Source organism: Corvus moneduloides, chromosome 4 (assembly GCF_009650955.1).
Source record: "Corvus moneduloides isolate bCorMon1 chromosome 4, bCorMon1.pri, whole genome shotgun sequence".
Lineage (NCBI taxonomy): Eukaryota > Metazoa > Chordata > Aves > Passeriformes > Corvidae > Corvus > Corvus moneduloides.
The window spans coordinates 2,252,810-2,277,719 of NC_045479.1; positions in this window are offsets into that span (position 1 = coordinate 2,252,810).

Here is a 24,910-nt window from a genome sequence, read left to right on the forward strand (position 1 = left end):
TGTCCCTCACACAGGGCTGAGGAACAAGACCCTGCTCCCTTAGCCATGGCTTTTATAACACATGAGATCCCTCAGCAGCCTGGGCAACCAGAAAAGGCCCTAGATCATGTCACTGTTTGAAAGAGCCTGGGGAGGCAGCAGGAAATTACACACACATTAGCTGAAGTTGATTTTATAACAAAACAAGCCATTTGAACAGCTTGATTAATGATGGCCAACCAGGCTTCAGGAAAAGGAGTTCACGTCTCGCTAACTGGCCAGAGTTCTCACGGGGGACGTCGGCCAGGGTACACACACAGGGGGAGAGCATTTCCTGAGAGACTCACAAAACATTTACCAAACTTCACGAGAGATTAATGTCTCACATGCAACAAACGGCTTGAACAGTGGGGACAAGAGAAAGAAGATATTTCTCCGTCAACTGAAAACTGGCTACGGCATAGAAAAGGGAGTCACGCTAAGGCAGATAATCACTGGCATCAAAAAAAAGGCAGAGTAGCTGGTTGTGGTGGGGCTGCCATTTCATTAGTCTCACTGGAATGCCCTTCAAAGCAGCTGATAGCTGTTACTGCCAGACAGAGCTGTGGAAAAGGTCAGTGTGTCAGCCCTTGATTATTTTAGTTCAGGAACACTCTATTATTCGTGAAGTATCTGTGACATAGTCTTCCCTCTCACTCTCCCTCATGGACAGAAACAAATGGGAAAACCATTTCAGTGCAAGCATAGGTGGTAGTACAGAGAAGGCAGAAGCACAAGCCTACAAAGAGGATAAGACTGGGGAAAGAAAAAGGGCAAAAGAGGCAACAGTCTAACTGGCCTGCTCAAAATTATCAGTCAGAGGATGAGTGGTAGATTGAAAGAGTTGAAGAAAATGGGACAAACTTTTATATGATGGGTTAACTCTTGCTGCTCCTCATTCACATACGTGTGTTTGCCAGGAAACACTTTCTTCTGCTCTCCCGAGTCTTGTCGTCTGCTCCTGGTCTGAGTCTCAGAGGGTGATGGAGACTCCCTAACAATGGGGAATCCCCAAATGTTGTATGGAGAGGTGGCAACCTGCCTTGTTTAAACCCTCTTCAGCAGCAAATCGGCTGCTCCTATGGAGCAGGACAGCTGAGCACTGGTGTGTCATCCCCAGGCATCTGCTACCACCCAGCTGGAGTGAGGACAAGGAGCAGAAACAACTCTATATTATTACTTCCTTGGTCCCTATCATCCAGCTGCATATCCAGTTACGACTGTGTGGAAACGCATTTTTGAAGTACTAAATGAGCATGCTCTTCCTCCAGTTCCATTCTTTGCTGATACTGTATGTTCCCTCCATTTCACACTGAAATTACAAATAATGTACTTTGGCTTTCTAGTGGGAACCTGACTCAGCAGGCACAGATGAATTTTTCTTCACTCCCTCTTAGTTCGTCTTATTTCAGGCCCCATTAAGTGGGATTTCTCCTTTTATTTTAGAACCTCAGCCCAGTCTTCACACTTCACTAGCTATCCTTGTCATTCTAGCCTCAACCAATCCCCGTTTATTAGGATATTTGTCAGCTTTTTGCACCATTTCATCCAAACAAACACCTCAATAATTTGACTGTTTCACCTCTGGCATTCACAGAGGTCAGACTCACCTATTATAAGGTGTTGCAACCTGAGAAACAAGGTGACTTGACTGAATCTGACACAACCATTCCTCTTTAATACTTACATTTTTTAATGACATCAAAACTCACCACTACTTCACTCAACAGCTTCCTTGGGCTTGGAATCAGCTCTTTCTGGAATGAATGAAGTAACAACATGATCATTACAACTACAAACACCAAAAGAAGAACATAAACTGTAGCTCCTTTGAAGCACTGTGAAGTTTTGGGTTGCTTGTGTATTTGTACAATCTAATTAGCAGCCTGTACACCCCTCATGCTATGTTACTGTCAGGAGAAAAGTCAAGAGTTACAAAAGAGCTGCACTGCAGAAATAAATAAAGCAAAGGTTCACATTACTCCAGTGATCACTGCATGTTAAACAGATTTTTTTAGTTTACCAGACACATTTGGTCTGTCTTATAAATAAATCACTGAAATAACAACCAAGTTTTCTATTCCTAATAAGCTTTAAAAACCCACTCCTTCTTTCTGAAACAAAGTTATCCCTAAATGATGCTAATGGCACACTTTTATTGATCTCCTGTATTCATTTACCCCGTGATTTCTTTCTTATTGCAGAGAAATAATTTCCATCTTACCCAGCATGAGAATTGCTATTTTGTTTAAGTTCCTTAAAACAACAGCAGGACTTTCACAGCTTCTCAAATCTCTACAACTATTTGTCTTAACCCAGTGCCAGCCACACTTGAAATGGTTCATTTTGCCACATAAGATGTACAAAAGAACTTTAGAAAACATCCACAGGGCTTGATTTAAATGTAGGGCTTGATTTAAAATCATGTAGGGCTTGATTTAAAGTCAGTTGAAACTGAGAGGATGGTTCCATCATCTATCAAGTCACATTCTACACATAACACAGTTACATTTGAATATCTACAAAAATTATGGCTATCAGGGCTCAGTGGAGATACTTCACTCAAATATTTTCTACCTAATCTGTTCAAATGTCACTATTTATAAGCATTTTTCAACTTTTTAATTGCAAAGTTACCTTTCATTACAAATTTTTCTTATTCTAGTGTTTGTACTCTTTTATTTTTGTTTTGGTTTTTTTTTCATTTTGGATGTATAGCTTTATATTTGTTCAAGTTGCCAAATTATTAATTTAATTGCCAGTAATAATGGTAACAAATGGCTGGCCTAAATATGAAGTGAGCACAGGAACTATTTATTTACCAATTACAAGACTGCATTTCCTGGCTGACAAGACCAGTGCAGCAGACGTTCTGCAACGGTAGCTAATTTTCACTGCCAAATCAGGGAAACAACTATGATGAAAAATATTTTTATTTTTCAAATACTGGAAAATTAAAGAAGTTTCAAGCAGATAGAAAATATTCTGTTTCAGAACATTTTGAGAGTGAACACTGAGTTCTTTCTCACGTCACTCAAATCCGTTTTCTTCATTCCTACGACAGAGGAAAACAGACAAAAATCTCAGATTCAGATAATTGCTAACTTATGCCAGAAATCTGGTCCAAGTTTTGCAAAAGATCTCTCTGTCATTTAGGGAGAGTCCCAATCTTAAGTTCTGACACCCTCCGTTTAGTGGTATTTGCTACGACAACTCAGGAGCGAGAAAGTCTCTCTAGGGATGTGAATCTTGTCTTTTCTGGCATCTCCATCACTTTTCTCTGCTGGGGGCTCACAGCTGCCCAGTTTGATCCTGAAGAAAGAGTGTCAGCCAAAAAGCTGGGGTGGGCATACGAGGTGGAGGTGGAAAAAGATAAAAGTCATCCCATGGGCAACCTACAGCTACTATTTAAAGATGCCCACCTTGACATAAAATCTCAAGGGAAAGTGACCACTCAAGCTGTATTTACCAACTCCCACTGTTTCAGGAAAACACAGCTGAATGATCAAATTAGGCCCAATATGAACACACTGAGGTGAGTTTCCTTTTGTAATCTTTGCAGTCGAAAAGACAAAACAATTTGCATCTTCATTTTCGTTTGGGACCAGGCCAGTTTATAAACAGAATTGAAGGCACGTGTAATTTCCTGCTTTCTTTTCCCTTTCTCTCCAGCCTCTGCCTCCCCCTCCCCTGACCATAAGAGTTCTCATGTGTTTTTAGGCTCTCCTTTTGTTCTACTACAATAAAGCCCCCAAACAATTGCCAGGTCAAATGTGCTCTGTCTTTCTTCCATTAATGTAGCAGCTGGTGCTTGCCTCTTAAAATTCCTTTACTGTCAGCCAACACATGCCATCCCATTTGAAGAGTTTCTAATGTGACTTTCAGTTCCAGCCCTTTACTGCTCTCAATCTTACTTTAAAGGCTTGATGGGTCCACAAAAAAGACAGAGATTCAAATGTTCTCAGATAATGTTCAGATCTGGAAACAAGCATCATTAGTCTCCCTCTCCTGATGGGTGAAATGCAAACATGAATTTGAGAAAGAAAAAAAAACCAAACCAAACCAACAAAACAGATGCCTGGTGTTTCTCTCAGAAATTTAGATGCTGACTCATATCCCTTTTCCAGTAGAAACTCCATATTGCTCAAAGAACCTGCAAGCAAACAAGCCCACAACATCTGTATATTTATTTGGTATTTTTCAGATCCAGCAAAGGACTTGAACTGATGCACACTTCTCAGCAGGCAAATAATAAAACCTGATAGCCTTTTTATACCTCTTGGATGACAGAGCCATTGTCATCTCCTGGTCAAAAGTGGCACTGGTTTAGATGTTTTCCAAACAGTTTATGGTTTTCTAGGAGGACTGATTGTTCATAGATCTCACCTCTTAATGGGATGTCCAAAAGGAAGACAAAATAAAGGCAAAAAGGCACTAAAAAAGTTATTAAACTATAAAAAAAAAAATTATAAATCTATCAAATTGAGGCAAAGAATCTACAAGAAAGTTTTGTTAGTTATTATAGATAGGGCTTAGGTAGATCATCCAAAATAGTAAAGGGCGCATCTTTAATTGTAACTTCATTTTTAACGTTAGAACTGAAGTCTTCTGTCACTGATAAAATTACAAAGCAAATTTGAGCTTAGCAGGTGCTAAGAAACTGAGGAGTGTGCTTCCTCACTGCCCTGCTGGGAGGTGGAGCACAGCACCCAGAATAGAGACCAAGGGACGCTTTCAAACATCCCAGCTCTGGCTCGTTGGATTTCTGTCTGCAGCATAATTTAGACAGCTCAAAACCTAAGTTAGAACTTTTCTCAACTCTGCCCTGTTGCAGTCAGCCTGCAGTGATACACATCTGTCTTGCCTTCCTAAGGACATGAATTCAGGCTCTTCCACAGGTTGTCTGCAGACTGTCTTTGTCCTGTCCAGGAGCAGACTTTTGGTAGCCACTTCATATTATTTCAGTCTTTTCATACAGCATAAAGGGACAAAACATGTCTCAGTTGGTCTCTTAAACCTGCTTCAGGGTATATTCAAATGGAATAAAAAGTCAGAGGATCCAAAATCATTATTGACCATGGGTTAACCCCAAACCCACTGAGACACGTGCAATAGCAGAATTCACTGACTTTGGTGAGTTTTGGTTCAGGTTCCACGCACCCCTTTAATGATATTTTCTATTTCAAAGTATTGCAGCCATTTCAGCAGATGCCCAGCATCTGTGGGCTTGATGGGGTGCTAATCCTATTACAAGGTGATGATTGGAAGCCTATAGCTGATACTTCCAGATGGTTCAGGATTCTGAGACCACATATGCTCAAAGAGACGAGAAGGAATGTTTGGAGAGCTGTCTGGGTTTGAGGGTTTCAGAAGGTATTTGAAGAGTTTTGAGAGTTTCCGGATAGCTGGGGACCACAAACCGTACATACATTAAACAGTAGATATTCACAGCACTCTTGGAAGCTTGGAAGACTTTACCCAGACCCGTTAATATTCCCACTGGAATGTGTCGGAGATCCCAACAACTCTTGGCATGGTACACTTGGCAATCAGCCACTCAGACTTCTTTGCTTCTAGGAAAGCATGGAGGCCTTGTGCTCATTTTCAGACCCTTTCCTCAGAGTGAAAGGTTCAGGTGACTTCATTCATTCCACTCTGACACTGTGGGTGTGGCAATCTGTGGAGGCCACGGTAAGGATGTTCCTAATTTCCTGGTCCTGGTTAACTAGAATATGTTAATCATAATCCGCACTGACTTCCAAAAATTGCACAACTTCCTAGCTCGAAGCCCTCACAAAATACTCCTAATAAAAGAAAGGAACAACTGTTAATCACTGCTCATGAAAGTTATTGTGAAATTTCACAAGATTTGATAATTGTCAAGGCTCCAGCTGTTGAAGTTTGTGCAAGAATCTCAGCTTCAGGCTGGACTAAGTGCTTGCCTCCAGGAGCAAGGGAAAGGCGTGAACTAGAGGATCAGCTTATACTCCAGCGTTAGCAAACCAGAGTGCAAACATTTACAAACAGTGGCTCTTTGCAGAGTAGATCACAGTAAGAAGTCTCTTTGCTCACACGTGCTCAGTCTTTTGTAAAGCTCAAACATACAAGCTGGCAAAGGCAAAGTAAAACAAGCACAGTATTTGAGCAAGTTATCAGTAGTGTTACTCTGTAGCTATCAGTCTCACACCTCTTTCGACTATTTCAACAATGTTTCATAATTAGATGGTCAGTCACATACATGCTTATCTGACAGGAGAAATACCCACATTGGGAACATGGAAAAAGAGCCTGAAAACCATTTTCAATCAAGGAACTCCTACAATAACTCAGTGGGGTTTAGTTGAAGCTTGCTAGGAGCAGATGTAAAGGCTTTGAAATTGGATGTGTGAAAGTAGTGAAATGCTCAATTAAGTGAGATTCATTTTCCACCACTGAAAGGGAAATTTTACTGCTGTCCTTCCACAGAAGTATCACATATCAGCTTTAGTGGCTGAACTAATACCAGTTTTCTAAGGATTTCTCTGAAATATTTCTCCATTCCACATTTTTTGTAACCAGGATGCAGGAAGAACATGTATGTTCTTGAATAAAAAACAAAGCCTAGGAAAGCAGTTTAAAACAGCCTTTTGAGTGATGGTTCCTGCATTTAGAGATGTTGACATGTATATATATAATTAGAAGAGATACCAGAAACACCTTCTTCTCTAGTGAGGGTGTTCAGTGTGTTACAGAATAACCATAGGTATAAAGTTATGGTCGCCAAAACTACACAAGAAACCATCTCTGACCATATTCTCCTATACCTGTTGTATGGGAGCTGATATTTTTAAAGAGAAAGGAGCAGTGGATTCCTGGTTGGTACTATTGACCTTTCAGTCTTAGTAAATAGTCTTAAAAAATATTTCCCTGCTCAGAGTCCAGCAAAATGTTGTTTTTACATCAGGTTAGCACACACTGATGCTTGTTCCCTTAGATGAGACCTCAGTTTTAAAAGAATAAGTCTCAACCTTGAGACTAAACTCACTCATGCAGACCCCTGAAAATATTTAATTTTGAGAAACACTATGGAATTATAAAGGTGTCCATGCCACTGATCCTGTTGCAGAATCAGTCCCATTGGGAACAGGCTGAAAGGAATAGCAAACTTTATCCTGCTGCATTATGCCAAGAATCCCACTTTTTATAAGTCTTAGAATTTTGTGGTCTGTAAACCAGCTCTTCATTACTGGTGTATTGTAAAACATTTTGAGTTCTACTTTTGCCAATAGGAGCCTTTTCAAGCTTCCATTACTGCTCACTACTTACCAGTTGTTCCAAGATGGTTCAGGGCATGGTTTTTTCTGTTACCATTGTGTTTTTTCTCTGCTGTCATGCCAAGTCTCAAAACACCCTCCATATTCATCAATATTATAAGTATCAAAGTACCTGGTAAAAACAGTTTCTGATTTAGTTGACAGAGAAATTAATGGAAAGTTTCCTGGCAGTTTCTGCAGGAGTGAGATCAGACTTCTTCGATGTGTGAGAAACTGTCAACCGAGGTAACGTGAGCTCCACTTCTAATCAGATTTGTAGAGCACAAAAAAGGACAAAACATTTTTTCATAGAACCTGACTACTGATTTGTACATTAGGAGGACTGGCTGGATGAGGACTGTACACCATTCTTCCAATATGCTGTAAAGGAAATGAAGTTTTATCCTTCATTTCCATCTCACCCCATCCACTGAAGCTGAAATCTCCCTAGAAGTACATGGTTAAGAGGTACAGGGGTCTGAAAGAGGATTTGCATTCAGATTTTGGATTGCTGCTTCTCTGAGCAGTTTTAAAAGTCTCTTAGGACAGGGCTGGAAGTGCCAGTGATATTATCAACAGCAAATATGTTGAAACTAAAGAAAAAAAGCCTGCTGAAGTCAAGTCTAACAGGAAATCATATGGACAAACCAATGAAAACCTTACACTTCTCTCACCAGAGTGGTCTGAATCTGAATATATAGATTTAGTTGCAAGCTGTCACCTGCTCTTTGCTGGAGATACACACTTGTAGTGTGAGGGACGGAAAGGGTATTGGTATTCACCTGCAACACAGCAAAGCAGGATTAACACTTGATTTTCTCAGCATGTATGGTGGGAAACTGGGGCAAAATATGTTGTTAGACCCTCTGCCTCCCAGACTTAGACTGCCATGATAGCCAGCATACACTGAGAGAGGATTACACTGATCCTTCAGGCAAAGCAACAACTTTCACTGCAGGAAAACGCGATCTGCCTGCCTCACGCAACACTGTCCTGCTTTGAAAGGAATGACTTTGAGATTCATGGCCAGAACAAATACACAAGGGAAAAATCTTCCCTGTTTTTAAGACATAACTATGTAGTTGCAAGTTTATAAAGACTATATATAGTATGTGGACAGATGGAGAGATACATTTATTGTGGTAAGTCATACCACTGGGGTGTTCTCTATGGAGCAAAGTAGAGACTTTCAAACTTTTATAAAAGCAAAGCCACACAATTTGCATTCCTTTTTTGTCAAATAGTAATAAAAGACAATACTCTGAAAGCATTTAGGTATTCCAAAACGTGTGCTCCTTTTAAAGGATCCCTCAAAACTTTGTGTCCATGGTAAACAAACACTCCTCTAGTAGCTGCCATTTTCTACCAGGTTCTTGATACGAGAGAACAACATCTATCAGCCTAACTTTGTCTGTAACCACAGAGAGAGGTTGCCCTATCTATTTACAGTATTGGAGAGTAAAGTGAGCATTTGGTTACACACGGGCATTTTATCTCCCTGTACCTAGAGCTCAAGAGCTCCGGGAGATTTGCCAGTTACAGTACAGGATTGTAGTCCTGGGAAAAAATCTCTGCTCTTTCACAGTGTAGGTTGTGTTCCTGTAAACATATGACCAAGCAAAGCCTTCATTATGCTGGTGCAGTCCCTGAAGCAGTGAGGCTCTGCACACAGCTCATACAAAGCATCCCCGAGATGTTCTCACACAGAACAAACCCCACTGTTGTATAATTGAACAGTTGGTCTGAATCTTTCTCAGTAGACCAAATAATTTCAAATGTTCAAATAACTTTGCAAATACAAGTTTTGCAGAAATGCTATTTTAATTTCCCATAGGTACTTAAAATTAATTTGCATGTACTTCTGGAAAACAAAATCCAATTGCTGCTTGGAAATCACAGGAAGTATTGAGGGCTGGAATAGAACAGTGCAAGCAGTGACTGAATTTACAGTATATTTTCCAGAACTGTGTGTTCTTGCAAGCCAGTGAGAGACAAACATGAAGCTTAGGTATCAGTTAGGCATCTTCAAATTCTTTAAGCAGAACTTAGTGAAAGGATTCAGAGACTTCAGTAGCAGGGAGCACATTTGAACAAAATACAGAGCTCCAAGTTGGAAGTTAAGTTTGTAAAATGCTTCTGGCAGGAATCTCGAGTTGTTTTTTGTGATGGAACACAGTACAGGAAAATTACATGCCTAACTGCGAGCCTCTAGTTGTTATGTATGACAATAAAGTGAAATCTAATGGCATTCTTTATCAGACAGTACTTTGACTGAAAATACAGATCTTACTACATATGCTGTCATCATTTCTAAAATAACTTGTGATCTACTGAACTTCTGTACACAAATTTAGAGGTTTTGGGACTAGTCTCCTAGGAAAGTAATTCCCAAGAATCAGACGTAGTGGCTACAGAGTGTAAGTGACTTTGGTGAGTGTGGCATGAATAACTACGGTAGCAGATTTCCAATCAGCCTCCTCACAAGCAGTCTTATTTCAGCCTTATACTTTGATTCAAACAAAGCAAAAATAACATCTCACATGCACAACGAAAAGAAGAGATGTTTCACCCAAACACAAGACACTTCCATGGCTCTCAGCACAGAATTCTGCTTTAAGTCAATTGTAACATTCAGTTTTTCGTAACCACCCTCAATGCACTAATATATAGGTCCCACACTCTATTTTTTCAGATGAGCAGGACTGAATCAGCTTTCCAGACCAAATAGTCATCATTATGAGCTTAAAATTTCCTTCCCACAAATATTCTCTTTGGTTGCTTTCAGTGACCGTTGCAGTTCAATCCCTGTAATTCCACTTACAATGTAAGTAAGGGAAATTTAATGAATATATGACTTTATTCACTCCGCACAAACCTCAGATAGAGCTGGAGTTAATTTTTAGCTGTAAAAGTCTAGTCTAGTAACTTTCTTTGCCAGCTATGAGAACATGAACTTCATAAAATCAGACATACAACAGTTGTTACTCAAAAGTCAATTTTAACAACAGTTACCACAACACAGGATTCATGAAAAATGGGGCTTTTGGATTTCTAAATGTGACATGGAGAAATGCATGTAAGGACAGTATTTTAAAGTTCAAACTTCAAACAATGCCTTTATCCAAAACTGTGTTCGTGTCCCTGGAAAAAATACATGCGGGTTCTTTCTTCAAATTATAAAACTCGTTTTTGCATAAAATAGCTAAATTTCACAAATAGCGTTTCTCCAAAATGTTATTTCGGACGTTTTAATAGTTCCCCCATTAAGTCAGATGTGAAATGTGTGATACCTAATAAATTTCAGCTAGACCCAACTTTTTAACTGAAGTAAGTGAAGTACCAACATCTTGAAAATAGAAAGACTTGTTACAAAGAAGTTTCCTATAACCCACAAATCTAAACATAGGTACAGTCTACATGGAATTTACTCCAGTGCATTGGCTGGAGACCAATGGTAAAGGCACTGGTAAATGCTTTATGGCAAAACAAACTTAAAGGTTGTTGCTTGGGAGAGCTCCATACTAAAAATTAATCGGATTTAAAACCAGCAAACTATGACAGTTACATCTGCAAAGAGCTGATTAAATCTCAGCTGGTTTACATAAAATCTTAGGTGTCCAGAGTGCTACTAGGAACTGGGGCAAAGAGGAGGTTCTCATCACAAATGCTCTTTCACTACATATCATGGCTTCTAAACTGTACTGCCCACCAGGGATAAAAGCTATCCAAATTGAAATTCAGGAGTAATTTGATAGTTGCTCTGAAATTTTAAAGAAAACTCTGAATAAATACTTGGCATCAAATCTGCTCCAGAAGTACAGCCCTTTTTTTCACCATTTGTGTATTCTCCTAATCCTAGTAAATTTTCTTCTTTTCCCAGACAAATTGGTTGCTGCTTTCTGGCCAGTACAAATTCCTCTGAGGTTGGATCAATATATTGTGTCACACAACCTCACAAGATTCTGTTTCCTGACCTATTCGCCACTTCAAAGTACAAAATTGAGATTTTTCCTAAATTGTCGTAAGAATTATTGATGTTTGAAGGGGGAGTCAATGGTTTGCTTGAAGGCTGATCGCTCTCTCAGACCATTATTTAACACTGGGAGTTTATGGTAATAATTATTTCTGTTAGAATTCACTTTAGTCTAAGCTGGAGTCTCAGCTGAGAAAATCCAGATCTCCATTTGTCTTTCTCCTAAACCTCTTCCCTATAAAGAAGCCATTCAGTAAGCAAACACTGCAATAAGAGCTGGGAAACACACTGTCAGGAGGGCTTGGGAGCATCTGGAAGACTCTACACCACTTATCTGATACTTTTCAGAAATACTAAATACACCAAAACAACAGGTGGTGCCAAACAAGAAAGTATTAATGAAAAGGTTTTGACAGCATTTGTACTTCACCTGTGTCCCTAATCAATTCATAAATTAGCAGAACACAGTATAAATATGTAAACAGTATAAATTAACAGGATGCTTGTGCTGAGCTGGAGAGGTAGCACAGGCTGAAAACCAGCACCTGCTTTGAACAAAAACATCACGATGAATTTTGTGTCTGGGTCCTAAACAGTGATTCTAACGGAAAGGTCTTCTACAATATCAAGAAAGTAAATTGAAAGGATAGGTTATTCTGGGGAGCAAAGAGGTGGGCACTGATGCAGTTACAAACGCTGTTAACCACACAAAATAACACATAAAATGATGAAAAGAAATCCTCAATATATGATATGAATATGGAGCAGTTCACATCATAACTGAAAAAAAGCCTATCTTGAGGGACAAGTTTTACGATGCCAAGCAGTATACATAAAAAGATTGACTGTCTTGATCTTCCAGGGAGGCTCCTGAACCCTTCCAGAGACTAATCAGTGCACATAGGCTGAGAAATCACAGCTGGGGAAAAAAGAACCTCTCGAAAATCCCCATAAATAGTGTTTTATTTAATGGTAAAAAAACACCTGTGAAATTAGACAGTGTTGAATTTTATGGTACAGAAGGCAAAGTATTTTATACTATCTTCATTTCATTATAAAAGAAAAAATAAAACTATGACGGAGCAAATTATATCAACATACATATTCTGTGATTTCTATACTGATCCACTTACATGCTTCAGTTCTGATAGCTCTGATTCTACAGATTATCATTCCCTCTTTTCATTTTAAACGTTCACCAGCGGATAAAAATGGCAGCAGGTTCTGCAGTTTAGATGTCTCACTCTCCACAGTTAACTTCACTGAATCTTCTCTTTTCATCCCATTTCATCCTCTCAGATTTCAATTAAGAAAGAACTCACATCTGTGCAAGGATTTTTACCCAGGCCTAAACATTGCTTGTTTGACCACGACATCAATCAGACTTTGTATTGCTTAAGCCTGGATACTGTAAGCAGTAAAAGTAGCTTAATCACAGAGCTGAGAAGCAGATAAAAATGGCACTGAGGGTCAGATGGAACTGAAGTCACTCCTAAGAGGGTAAGGAGAGATGGGCATAAAAAGTTTTGTGGCAGAACAAAAAGCTGAAATCAAACTGCAAGTTAAGAACTACAGCAAAAAGCTACAGAACCTGGCTTCCTTAAAAAAAGGACAGTTTCCCAGTTGGGACAGTAATACTGGTGATCTTCATGGACTGCTCTGAGGTCAGTAGACAAACAGTATATACAGCTTACTGTTACTGACAATTAATTACAGTTGTTATTGCAGCGTGACAGCTGGCATTTCTAGTATCCAACATCAGATGCATTTTTAAGAATCTGACCGTGCAATAACAGGCAAAATAATTACTGAGCTACATCTCAGGAATCTGTCAGGTTCCTAAATATAGGTCTTTAGTTGCTATTCTCAGCATGTAAGATATCCTCCCTAGGACATTCTTGAGCTCCCTTATCAAAATCCATCTTTTCATACAGCCAGAAACTTCACCTCTTCTCTCTCATGCTGTAGTATCAAGGGTGCTTACTATACTTGTTATGACTCTTCATTTCCATCCTCAGTATTTCTACTATAGGCAGGTCAACTTATTAAGGATCAAGAGAAGAGGAACGAGGCATTTTAGACTGAACCAGAGACTGATGTGTAGAATTGGTACGAATTCCAGTCTCTAAAGACCAAGTTATGCAAAAGTTTCTGGACAACTAAATCCCATTTGAATATCTAGAGAACTTTGTCCTTGCAGCCAAAAGTGTCTGTAGCTACCACTACAAAATTCATTTTGGTATTAAATTTGCCTTGATGTAACCTCAAACTACTAGGTTACAGCAAAGAAGAGTCAAAGACCTTCCTGAAACTGGGAGCTATTCACTTTTGTGGAGCCTCTGCTCATAAGATGTTTGCCAGTAAAGTTGTTTCCCTTAAAGAAAAAAGGTGAGTGTCACAGGGAATAATAGATAATCACTCAGTTGCCATTTTCTGGGACTCATAGGTAAATAGTTCCCATACATTTGATCTGCTCAGGATATTTTCAGTACTACAAGCAAGGAGAAACTCATTTTGATGTCCAAAACTGACACTTTTAGCACTGTACAAGGGCATACAAAAAGTCACTACACATATTTGACCAACAAGTACCAGTTAGGAAATTTTACAAATACACAAAGCCTCTCATAGCAAGTTAATGGAACTGAAACACTGACAGGCTGAAATGTGTGACTTCCACAGGTTGCATGAGGCAAAGCTATTTTGATTAATTCCTCCAATTTTTGAACAAAGAATTCAACGCTTCAGCATCAGTTGAGACCACAGGTCAAAAGAAAATGATACCACTGCATTTCCTCTGCAAATGTTCTTCAAACACATTTTGCAGAAATGCAAACCTTACAATTTTTCACTTGGAATTTATGATATTTTATTCCTCTCCACTCATTTGTCTTTCTTTTTTAAAGGAAAGGCTGAAAGAAGCAAAAGCCTGAAATAGAAATTAGTTGTGAAGGAGAAAATGAAAAATCCCTTTTTCTTAAGGCATTTTTTTTTCCTTAAAAAAAGAAATAGAAAAAGAGATTTCCTCTCTCTCATCTCACTGTTCAAAATCGTTTTTGAAAGGTGTTTAGAATCAACATGAAAAGTTTGTTTTGATGTGTTTCAATATTTCTGATGGGACAAAGACCACAATCTTTTCCTCTGATACACATTCTGGGCTGCCATTTAAGAGTAAGTGGTTTTGCCATCAGCTACAGTGACTCGTGATTACATTATAAGCTTCCATTTCTCGTATGTTTTAGACCTACAATATAAATAACTTCTTTATCTATCTAAACTTCTGATGTGCCATTTTCAGGGTGAATGTTATACACATAGGTTGCAATAAGAGGAATTCTTCTTCCTAAATGGATGTCTGAGCAGCTTGAAGACCATGTATTTCATCATGGCTTTTAGCTCTTCGCATTCATTCCATAATCAAAAAAGAAAACATTTGTAGTAACACCATAAATTAGTAGAATGAAAGGGCCTGATTGACAGCTCTGGTGATCCATGTGCTTTATCATTCTTAGGAGAGGGGTTGTATAAACACCTGGAAGAGCCTGTCTGATATTAGGAAATGGCTTTAACTGATAGCTTGGCTGTAGCTCACCATATGGACATTCTTATTGCACAGTAAGCCTGCCTCCACACTATTTAATTTAATCTATATCCAAAACTAGCATGAGATAAAATGTAAGCCAAGCATCCCTGTGAAATTTATTACAGAATAATGATTCTGAACAGTGATCATACCTTGACTTATTTTTAAAATCATTTCCTCCAAGGACAAGTCCTAATATGAGATCCATCCTTATATTTTCCAGCTGAGACCAAGCCAAGCCAGCTGCAGATCCAAAAAAGGAATTGTGCCTCAAAAGCCCTTTAGGCTCCACTGCTAAAAGTGCCAGTGATTAACCTGATTCTGTTGCCCCTCTCTCCCCAGATCCTGATGAGTTTTGCATCCCTCCATCAACTCTCCTGCTGATTTCAAAGGACTACTTGTATTCCACACTGAAGCCAGGGGAAGCTGCAAAGAGCAGCCTACCTGCACTTAAGCCTTATGAAGCTAAAAAGGGCCCCTCTTCCACTCAAACTTCACTGTCAGGTGGTGGGAAACAGGCAGAACCCTGGCTGTGCTTCATTTGAGCCCACAAAAATATCTTTTCAATACTGATTACTCCATAGGAACCACAGTTTTTCCACTGCAGTTTCTAGGGTCGGCGTGGCAAGGTTATGATCAAGGAGATGCTCTGCAGCGCAGCCTGTGCAACCTCTTAAATCCTCACCAGAAGTAAGGGAAACTCAGGGCAGGATTTGGGGATTTTTGTAAAACAGACAAGTGGGACCACAGCATTTTTCTTGAGTACAACTCTATGGGTGTGAGGGAAAAGGTGCTATTTTAAAAAGCAAGTGTTCCAGATAACTCACCGCTCTTGGCAATACTCATTGCAGCTACTTACACTTAAATACTTTTGATGCCTCATTATCCATGTACCAGAACATCTCTTTTCCTGGCAGCATTTTAGGAATAAAAGAAAGAAAAACAAACCAAACTCAACCCCCAACAAAGACCTCCGATAACTTCAGTGACATGACATGTTCTCATAAATAATTCTCTGTTCATACAACAGTCTAATGATTATGCAGAAAGACTTGGCATCTCTATTTTCTCCTTTTTAAGTCACACTGACCACAAGGCACAGACATGTTCAGCTGTAATTAGAAGAAATGCTGTGGTCCAATATCCATGACACCTCCTAGGACAACAGGAAATTCATCTGTTCTCTGCTTCACAAATTGCCAGAACATTTCACAACATGAGATCAACGAGCAGCACAGAAAAAGTTCATCCAAGAACATGTCCTTGATGTGTGTTTGATGCTCTTTGCTGGGTACTATTTTTTCGTGGCCTACTGGAACTTTTTTTTCACAAATCCAATTTTTACAATAGAAATAAGGTTTTAACTTCAAAATGCGCATAAACACACACGGTTATTATAAATATATAAAGTTTAAAAATAAAACCTATTGATCATAATGAAGAAAGGTTTCTCTCAAAGTGTAGTGAGGTGGTTCTTACAAATTAAAACAAGTATCTTGCCAGCATTAAACAAAACATTTAGCTCTCATGCTACCTTAAAATGAACCCTATCGAGTGAAAATCCAGGTCATAGCAGCTCATGAGCCAAATTCAGTCTTCCAAATATTATTTAAACCAAGTAACCTTCATACCTTATTGACAACAGCTCATTAGTCTTCATTGTGTTATATTTCAAAGTTTTGCAACCGCAATAATAATAACAGTAAAAACAAACTAAACTATGATTAATTAACAAAATAGTGACCCAGGAGGCAACCAAAACCATTGTAAAGAGGTATATCATAACAACAAAGCTTAATAAAGGCATTCAAATCATTACTTGAGCTTATTTCTTTTTCACAAGCCACAGTTATCTTAATTCTTTCACTGTAAGGCAAAGTATGAATCATGGCTGAGATCTTCTCAACTCCAGCCTTTTTACCCCAGTCTCTCGTCCAGGCAGTGGCAACTTGCATGTGACAGGAATATCTTAGAAGAAACACAACAAACTTTAATTTCCCATCTTGGGAAAGTCTTTGTCATTCAAGTCCATCTTTTCCTTCAACCCACCCTCTTAAAATGCTCCTGCAGCTAAATAAGTGATTTTTGTTTTGGTTTTCCAGTATTCAAACTCGGCTGAAAGGTGTATTTTCTGTATCCTTAACTCTTAGCAGAATTTAGGGTTTTGGCTTCTCTGTTGAGCTTGGATGCTATGTTCAGATTCTTAGTGTCAACTACTAATTAGTCAGTCCAAAGGATCCACCATTCTCCTCTAGTATTTTTCCCTTCTCTTCCTCCATTTTCCATAAAGAAACATAAACAAAGACTCAGGGTCTGAGTGATCCACTCAGATCTACAGGTACTTTTCACTGGCTCCATGAAGGTAAGAGCCAATGCAAATTTTCCTCCTTCCTCCATGGGTCACCTCAGTTTTCTTTAATGTTTTGATAAGCAGTAGGGTAGTTAATGTTGGCATTTAAACCAATTATTAAAGTCGTTTAAATAATAATAAATGCAAAAGTTAATTTGCATTTATTCCAAATGAGATGTTTTGTTCATTTCCAGACCAACTGGCTCTCACTACCTTCATTTGCATGCAGATGTGAGCGCTTCTGTCATTTTTTTCAAAGTTTTTCTTCTGACAAAATTACTAAAACTTTCAGCTAGGGAGGAGGTGGAAAAAAAGGAAAATATAGAAAGCAAAATGGCAATTCATGTAAGAAATCAAATCCCAGTAATCTCAAATATTTTTCATTTTCAAAGGAAAATATCAGCTATCACTTATATCTGTTTCACTTCCTTTTTTTTTCCTCTAAATAAACTTGCAGACAATAGATGACTGTGGCATGGCCTGCCATATCCATCATCCTCAGGACTGTGTCAGAAACAGACCTGGAGACCATATCCTGAGTTCCTGCCTTTCCAGTTCTGGGAAAATTCCCACCACAAATTAGATTCTGCATCCTCAGTTCACGTTTCACGCATCTGTTTCCAACACAAAAGGTTCTTTTTGCTTGACAGTCTGTTTCCTCTTAATCTGAAGCCATAATTTTCAGGTATATGAAATCATACTAATTGCCAAAGTGACAGCATGCCATGGCAAAAACGTGGGCTTGCCAATTTCACTGGAGAAACAAACAGAAGAAAAGAACCAGGGGAAGGAGGAGATGCCAGTTTTGGAAGCATCCTGTGTGAAAATTCTACATCTTAATTCCCATTTTAACAATCTTGGAGTTTGGATTTGAATTGTAAGGCTTAGTGCCATGCCTAAAGGAATAAAGAGAGAACAGAAGTACTGGGAAAAAGAAATAAGGAATATTCTAGATCAACACTATGTCTGTGTCATCGCCCCACTGTGAAAATTTTTCTTGAAGTCAAGCAATTGGCCTCTAAAGATACATCCTCAGTGGCACAAAAACAACCTGCATCTGCTTCCTATCTAGGTTTCTTTAAATTTATTTTTAAAATCATCAGCAGGTGTTCCAAAGCAGGGGAGAATAGTCCACCCATTATGAGTACATTCAGCCACCTCTCGCAGCCTCTCTGATCAGCTCCATCTCCTGAAGCTTGGGACAGTAGAGTGTAAATGCTCTCTGGGAAAGTTTCCATAGTCCTAAAACAGTGAGTCATTCAACAGCTGTTTTCAACAGGATCTGAAAGGGTGCCACCAGCAACACTAAGGTCATCTTCAAGTGCTCACTAATGAAACACACGCAGAAAAAAGCAGAGGTGTTTGCGCAGAAAGTTTAATATTTCTTGACATCTCACTACTTACACGCCCCTCACAACCTTAATATAAAGACCCCAAAATCATTAACACATTAATGGATTTTACCCCCACATCACCCCTGCTAACAGGGTTATCTACATTTTGCAAATGGAGAGGACAAACTAAGAAGTTAAAAACAAAAAAAGCTTCTTGAAAGCTGCAGAAAGGATATGATGAATTAAAATATGATTACAAATCTCTGGAGTCTCGTGTTTAAAAGCTTTATGAAAACATGAAAATAGGGCTAGCTAATGTTTTCCTGAAAATATCAAACTTCCAGAATGAAAAAAAAAAGGTTTTTATAAGTCCACATCTTCTATGCATATTGATGGACTTTTGTCATATAAAACTCCATATATTAATCAAAATTATTCTGTGTCTCACCCAGGACAAGATAACCATGATGTTGTTGAGTCAGAGACATCTATGCAGTTAGCTATTGATCTTGCTTATTAGAAGATCACAAACAGTCCCAGTCCTGTTGGGTTTCCTCTGGTGTTGTCCAAATCACTGCAGAACACAAAGACAGGCATTGCCCAGGGAAGTCACAGGCAAAGTGTAGAAGGTTTAGTGTTAATCCTGCCTTCAGGCCGTGGAATATATTCACTGTCTTCTCAACCTCTCTGCTGTGTTTCTGCAGCCTTATCAGAGCCTCAAAGTTTACCGTCCTGCTTCTGAAGTTACAAAATCTCCCATAGCTTTAAAATCACTGTCAGGTTTTTTGTCAAAAATTTCTAGCAAAAGAAAAAAAAAAGATCAGAAAAAGTAACAGCAGGTGTCTTACTCATGATGTTCAACATATTCCTTTGTTGAGACCCATTCTTTTATACAACAATTGAACTGAAAACTGTATGTTTTCATTAAGGAGAGTCCCAGAATTAAAGTAGGAATTGGTATCAGCCAAATAAATATCTCTTCACAGAGCTTTCACAGTCTACCTGTTGGGCATGGTGTGAGAAGGTCAATAACGTTAGAGAGAAAAAATATCTTAGATTCTCCTCACCTACCTATTGCTAATGCATTAGAGTCCCCAGGTTTGGCATTCATGTTGGTCAGCGAAGCCATCTAAAAAACATTCCCTGGGGAAAAAAAAACAAACCAAAACCAACCAAACAAAAAAGCCCAACAAAAACAAAAACAAACAAAAAAAAATCCCCAAAAATGGTGAGAACATTAAAGAAGCAATTCTTCCTTTTCTAAAATACTACTTCAAGACGGAAAGAAAGGATCAGAGGGCTGGAGCACCAGTCCTGCAAAGATTGTGAGAGAGTTGGGGCTGTTCAGCCTGGAGAAGAGAAGACTCTGGGGAGGCCTTACAGCACTTTTCAGTACCTAAAGGGAGCCTGCAGGAGAGCTGGAGAGGGACTTTTTGAAAGGGAATGTGGTGATAGGATATGGAGGAACGGCTTTGAACTGAAAAGGGATAAGTTTAGGTCAGAGATAAGGAAAAAATTCTTTACTGTGAGGGTGGTGAGGCCCAGGCACAGGTTGCCCAGAGAAACTGTGAATGCTCCAGCTCTGGCAGTGTTCAAGGCCAGGCTGGATGGGGCTCTGAGCAACCTGGTTTAGTAGAAAGTGTCCCTGCCCAAGGCAGGGGGCACGGCACTGGATGATCTTTAAGATATCTTTCAACCCAAACCATTCCATGACTCTTCATCCAGGCGTTTCTTTCTGTGACAGTTTGACAGCAGATTGATGGCTAATTGAGACTGTAGCCTTTGGGCAGCTAATCTGAGGTTTCATCAATCCCTTCCCAAGAAATCTGGGGGAGCTGGCAGACGCATATTTTAATCTGGTGAATCTTTCTGACTTCTTTCTGGTTCCAGCAGTTGTACTTTTCAACCGCAGGTAGAGGAGAAATAGAAAACAAACCAAAAACAGAGGAATGGAATTATTTGATTTACAGCTTCTCATGAGAGATGTCTGGATCTATAATTTATATTTATTTTTTGAAAATGTATTACCCAATATCAAAGTTACAGAGCGATTGCCATAACCCACGGCAGGTATGGCAGAACCACCGGGCAACTTTGCCTGATAAAATGAGAACAAACGTCATTTAACCTAGACATTCAAAGCGACTCAGTCTTGTTTCTTTTTTAGCTTTAGCAAGCTTGAATATTCCTCTGAGCTTCCCGGCTTTGCTGGAGAATTGTTGCTCTCAGGCTTTGACACGCACAAGAACAGGCTGTTGCTATAGGGCAGCCTGTTCAACTTTGGTTGCCGACCAACCAGCCGCGGATTTTAGCAGGCGGAGATGCAGGCGAGCACGCAAACAGCGCATCCTCACCTGGGGAAGGGTGGGATGAAGCAGCTGAAGCTCCTCAGTCCCTCGGAGCCGGAGTGACCCGAAACAAACAGCGGAGCGCCGGGGCTGCCCGGGCTCGGGAGCGGCGTGTCCCGGGTGCCCTCTCGTGGGGCCGCCTGGAACAGAGCGCCCGGCAGCGGATGCGGGTGAAAAATCCACTTAAACTGCAAGCAAAACACAAGGAATTGTTAAGTGTTTGTCCTAAAGACGTGTAAAAATAGATCTCAAAAAGCACTTTGTTCATCCTGCCTGCCGGAGCTTACAGTGAGCGGTGTTAAGAGACCAGAGCGTCTTCCACTAAAATTAAATGCAAAACTTGGTTTGATAGAAATCTCAGCAGGTTGAAGCCTCATATGTCTTCCCAATACTACGATGCAAACTGTGTATGCAATGTATTACAAACTAAATCAGCTTGGAAAAAGCCAGGATCTTATATATGCACTCGGCAAGCCCACTCATATGCCACCAGGAACAATTCCATTGACTTCCTCCAGCAGCAGGGATAAGGACAGGTGTGCTGCAAGGATGCAATGACCCTATATTGACATGGCTCAGCAAAAAATCTAACCCTGGACAGGCTAAATCCTGTAAATTTCTCTTGGAATCAAAAGATATGTTCCAGCCATTCAGCACTGAGGGGAATCTGGAGGGGAAACTGAGCTTTCCAAAACAAGAAATGAGGCCATGGCAACTATTAGTCATGACTGCCAATCACGGAGCTTGAAGCTCAATGTTTCAATCGAGAGGATCAGAATGCTTCCATCTCAACCATTCTATTGTTTCACAAAAACTCAGTGTCTTAACTCACATGTGATCCGAGGCCATCGTGTTTTTGTCCATAGGAACACTCGTTAAGTCACAGAATTGCTTGACTCACCAAAGCAAATCAGATGAATTAGAGCAGAAAAGCCCTCCTGAACAAGCTGGAGGCTCAACAAGAGTATATGGTTTGCAAATACTGTGCTGGCTTTCTGCTATTCCTTTAGAGAACAGGATGCTTTCACTTGATTTAATTACTTCCTCACAAAATCACTTGCGTTGAATCCAACAAGAAGGGGAACAGGGTTTGTATGGCCAGCAAACCTCAAGTGCCTCACATCACACGTCATAGTGCTGCAAATGGCACCTTGGAAAAAAACATTACTCCCATTTTCAGGGCATCAGGGAAGCAGTTTGACCCTGGCTTGCTCACAAAAGGTAGATCTGGATTATATGAATACCTATATCCATGCAATTGTGTGAACAGATTGGGAATGGTGGCTCCATCTCTTGGAATCTCTCACACCATAACACCTCTCAGTTAAAAGCTGCCCAGTACCAAACTGTCACACGAGATTTGGTGGTGATTTTTCTATATGCTGTCTGCTGTGAAGCCACGAGGAAGGGAAAAAAATAGAAATACCCTTCAGCAGCAGCATTCTAGGGCTGTTGATGCTGAAGAACCACTGCAGGGCTGATTTTCCACCAGGTTATCTCAGATACTCTCCCAGCTATCAACTCACCCTTTGTACATTTTTGGTGATTTGCAGGCAGCAGTGTATGCCTATATTATACATAACATTTCAGCCCTTCCAACCCTATCTTCCTCATTAATCAAACACACAAAAGCCACAGGATGGTTCCCAGCACCAAAGCAGCAGCAACGTCTGCCCTGGAACCTGTAGATTGCTCCCTCTTTACACCCTAGTCATCATGTTTTCGCCTTTCTCTTTGTAATCACAGTAAAATATGTGCGTTCAATCCTTTCACCTTTCCTGTAAAAACCTTCACATAATTTTTCTGGCATCACAGTTGTGGGAACAAGAGTCTGTCCACAACTCTGCCTTAAATTCACCTAGTGCTAATAAAAAATTGCATTCTTGTGAGATATAAGTAACATCTTGACCCAGTGAAATGATATTTGACAAGAGAAAATTATGTAATTAAGATTAGGTCTGTATGTGGCTTGGTCCAAGAGAGGCCTCAGGAGAATTAACTTTGATTCTCTGTTTGACACATCCCTTGAGGGGAATGACTACAATGGACAGGGTCTGCCCAGGGTTTTTTGGAAGACTGAGAAAAGCGGATGGAAGGGGTTAGGACTTGCAGTCAGGGCGCCTTCTGTCTCCACTGCAATTTGCCTCTGGCTAGACAAACACTAGGATAAGGTTTTTAAGGAGCAGGCTGACTTCAGGGAGCTCGAGTTGGCTGTCAGAAAGCATGAGACAGCATTGCACAGTACACTCCTGATATTTTATGTTGCTCACTCAACAGCAAGTGACATCTGTTCCTGTCATTATGGTGCTAATTCACAGATTCAGTGTGTTCTCTAATTGTAAAATTCATTTTAGTAAGTTAGAGCCCCTGTGCATGCACACTATTGGGTACAAAGGAGAGGCTTTTCTAATCCCTCCACAAATGAGTGACATTGTAGATAGCATGTGAGGTTATTAGTACCTGCATAAGCATAGGCTTTATATATTCAGATAACATTAAATCCTTGATGAGCCCAGTTACCCATCTGATCTCCTTGTGTCCCTGTTTTACAAGAATTACCTTTGGATAGTGCATCCCTTCTGATTCCTCCATGCTCCGAGTGCATGATACTGGGACAGATGTTTAAGAAATTGGGAGGATGTTTATTATGGGATTTTTAGATAAAGTCTCAAATCATGAGGGAATATGGCATTAAGCAGCTTATTCACTTTTGTGAACATTGAATGACTTATGGTCATAGACATGGCAGCCCCTGCAAAAATCAGAGTTCCACTATGGTTATCCCTTATTTACCCAGTTCTTATTATACCAGTGAGAGTCTTGTAATGTTATTTTTTTTTCCTTAGAATCACAGTTCCTGAAAACAAGTAATTACTTAATGATCTTGTATTTACTTAATGCAAGGCTAGGTTTCAAGCCTTTGTACTTGTAGAGAGGAGATTGAAAAAATGGGACTTGAGGGAATTTCAAAGGCTGTATGGAAATACCCTCAAAATTCAAATTAAAAGACACAAAAGAGTTTATTATTGTTGTGGTTTTGGTTTTTTTTAAGCCTTAAAACTGAGCACAAAAGCACCTCTGCTAAAAAAATAAAGTGCTAAAACTACGGATGATAACAGGAGGCTCATGAATAAGATTTTAATTCTGCATAGCATCAAATTATTAATAGTTATCAATTATGGACTGGATGGGAATGCTTTCCAAAGGAAACTATGTTTCTCGCAACTACATTTTGCACGCAAAGCACCCAAACCCCTTCCATCTTGTAACTGCAAACCTGGTGCTCTTGCACTTTCCCCACAGGGGTTGTGCTCTTATCTACAACCTCTTCTACGGGTTATTTTCTCTCTCTGAGGGCATCAGAGCTACTACAGCTCCCAGATTGCTATCCTGCCATCTCCGGCAAGAGATACTGATGGATGAAGCAGACTAATTAATGGAGCCTGGAGCAACAAATATAAGAGGTCATAAAAAACAAGTCTTAAGCAGTGTCCTGAAACAATGCAACAACTTTGAGCTATTTAACCAGCTGACCTAAAATAAACCATGGATTTCAGGATGACTTGACAAAAAAAAAAAAAGGTTTTTTGGGTTTTTTCCCTTGGCAAAAGAGGTGCATTTCCACAGAAAATATCAATTTTGCTGTAACCACAAATGTCTGTCAAATCATTGCAACGGAAAAGTTTCCAACCAGCGCTAATCATTAGTCACTTGAAAATGTACACTAAAACAAAGGACGTTTTGGTGTACATCTGCAGCCAATCAACAGATTAATTTGAAACAAAAGAAGGCCATATACAGTTGGAAAAACAAATAAACCAGCCAAAGTGTGCAGCCGCCAAGAATGCAGCCTCGAGAGAGCATCTGAATGACACCAAGATATGTTGTTCCACACCGATCTTGGGAGAACCTCGTTTGATTGCAATGAAGTTCTGCACGGTATCATACTTTTACACTCTATCACAGTTCTGCAACGTTTAGGGTTACCTGAACCTGTGACCATCCAACTCCG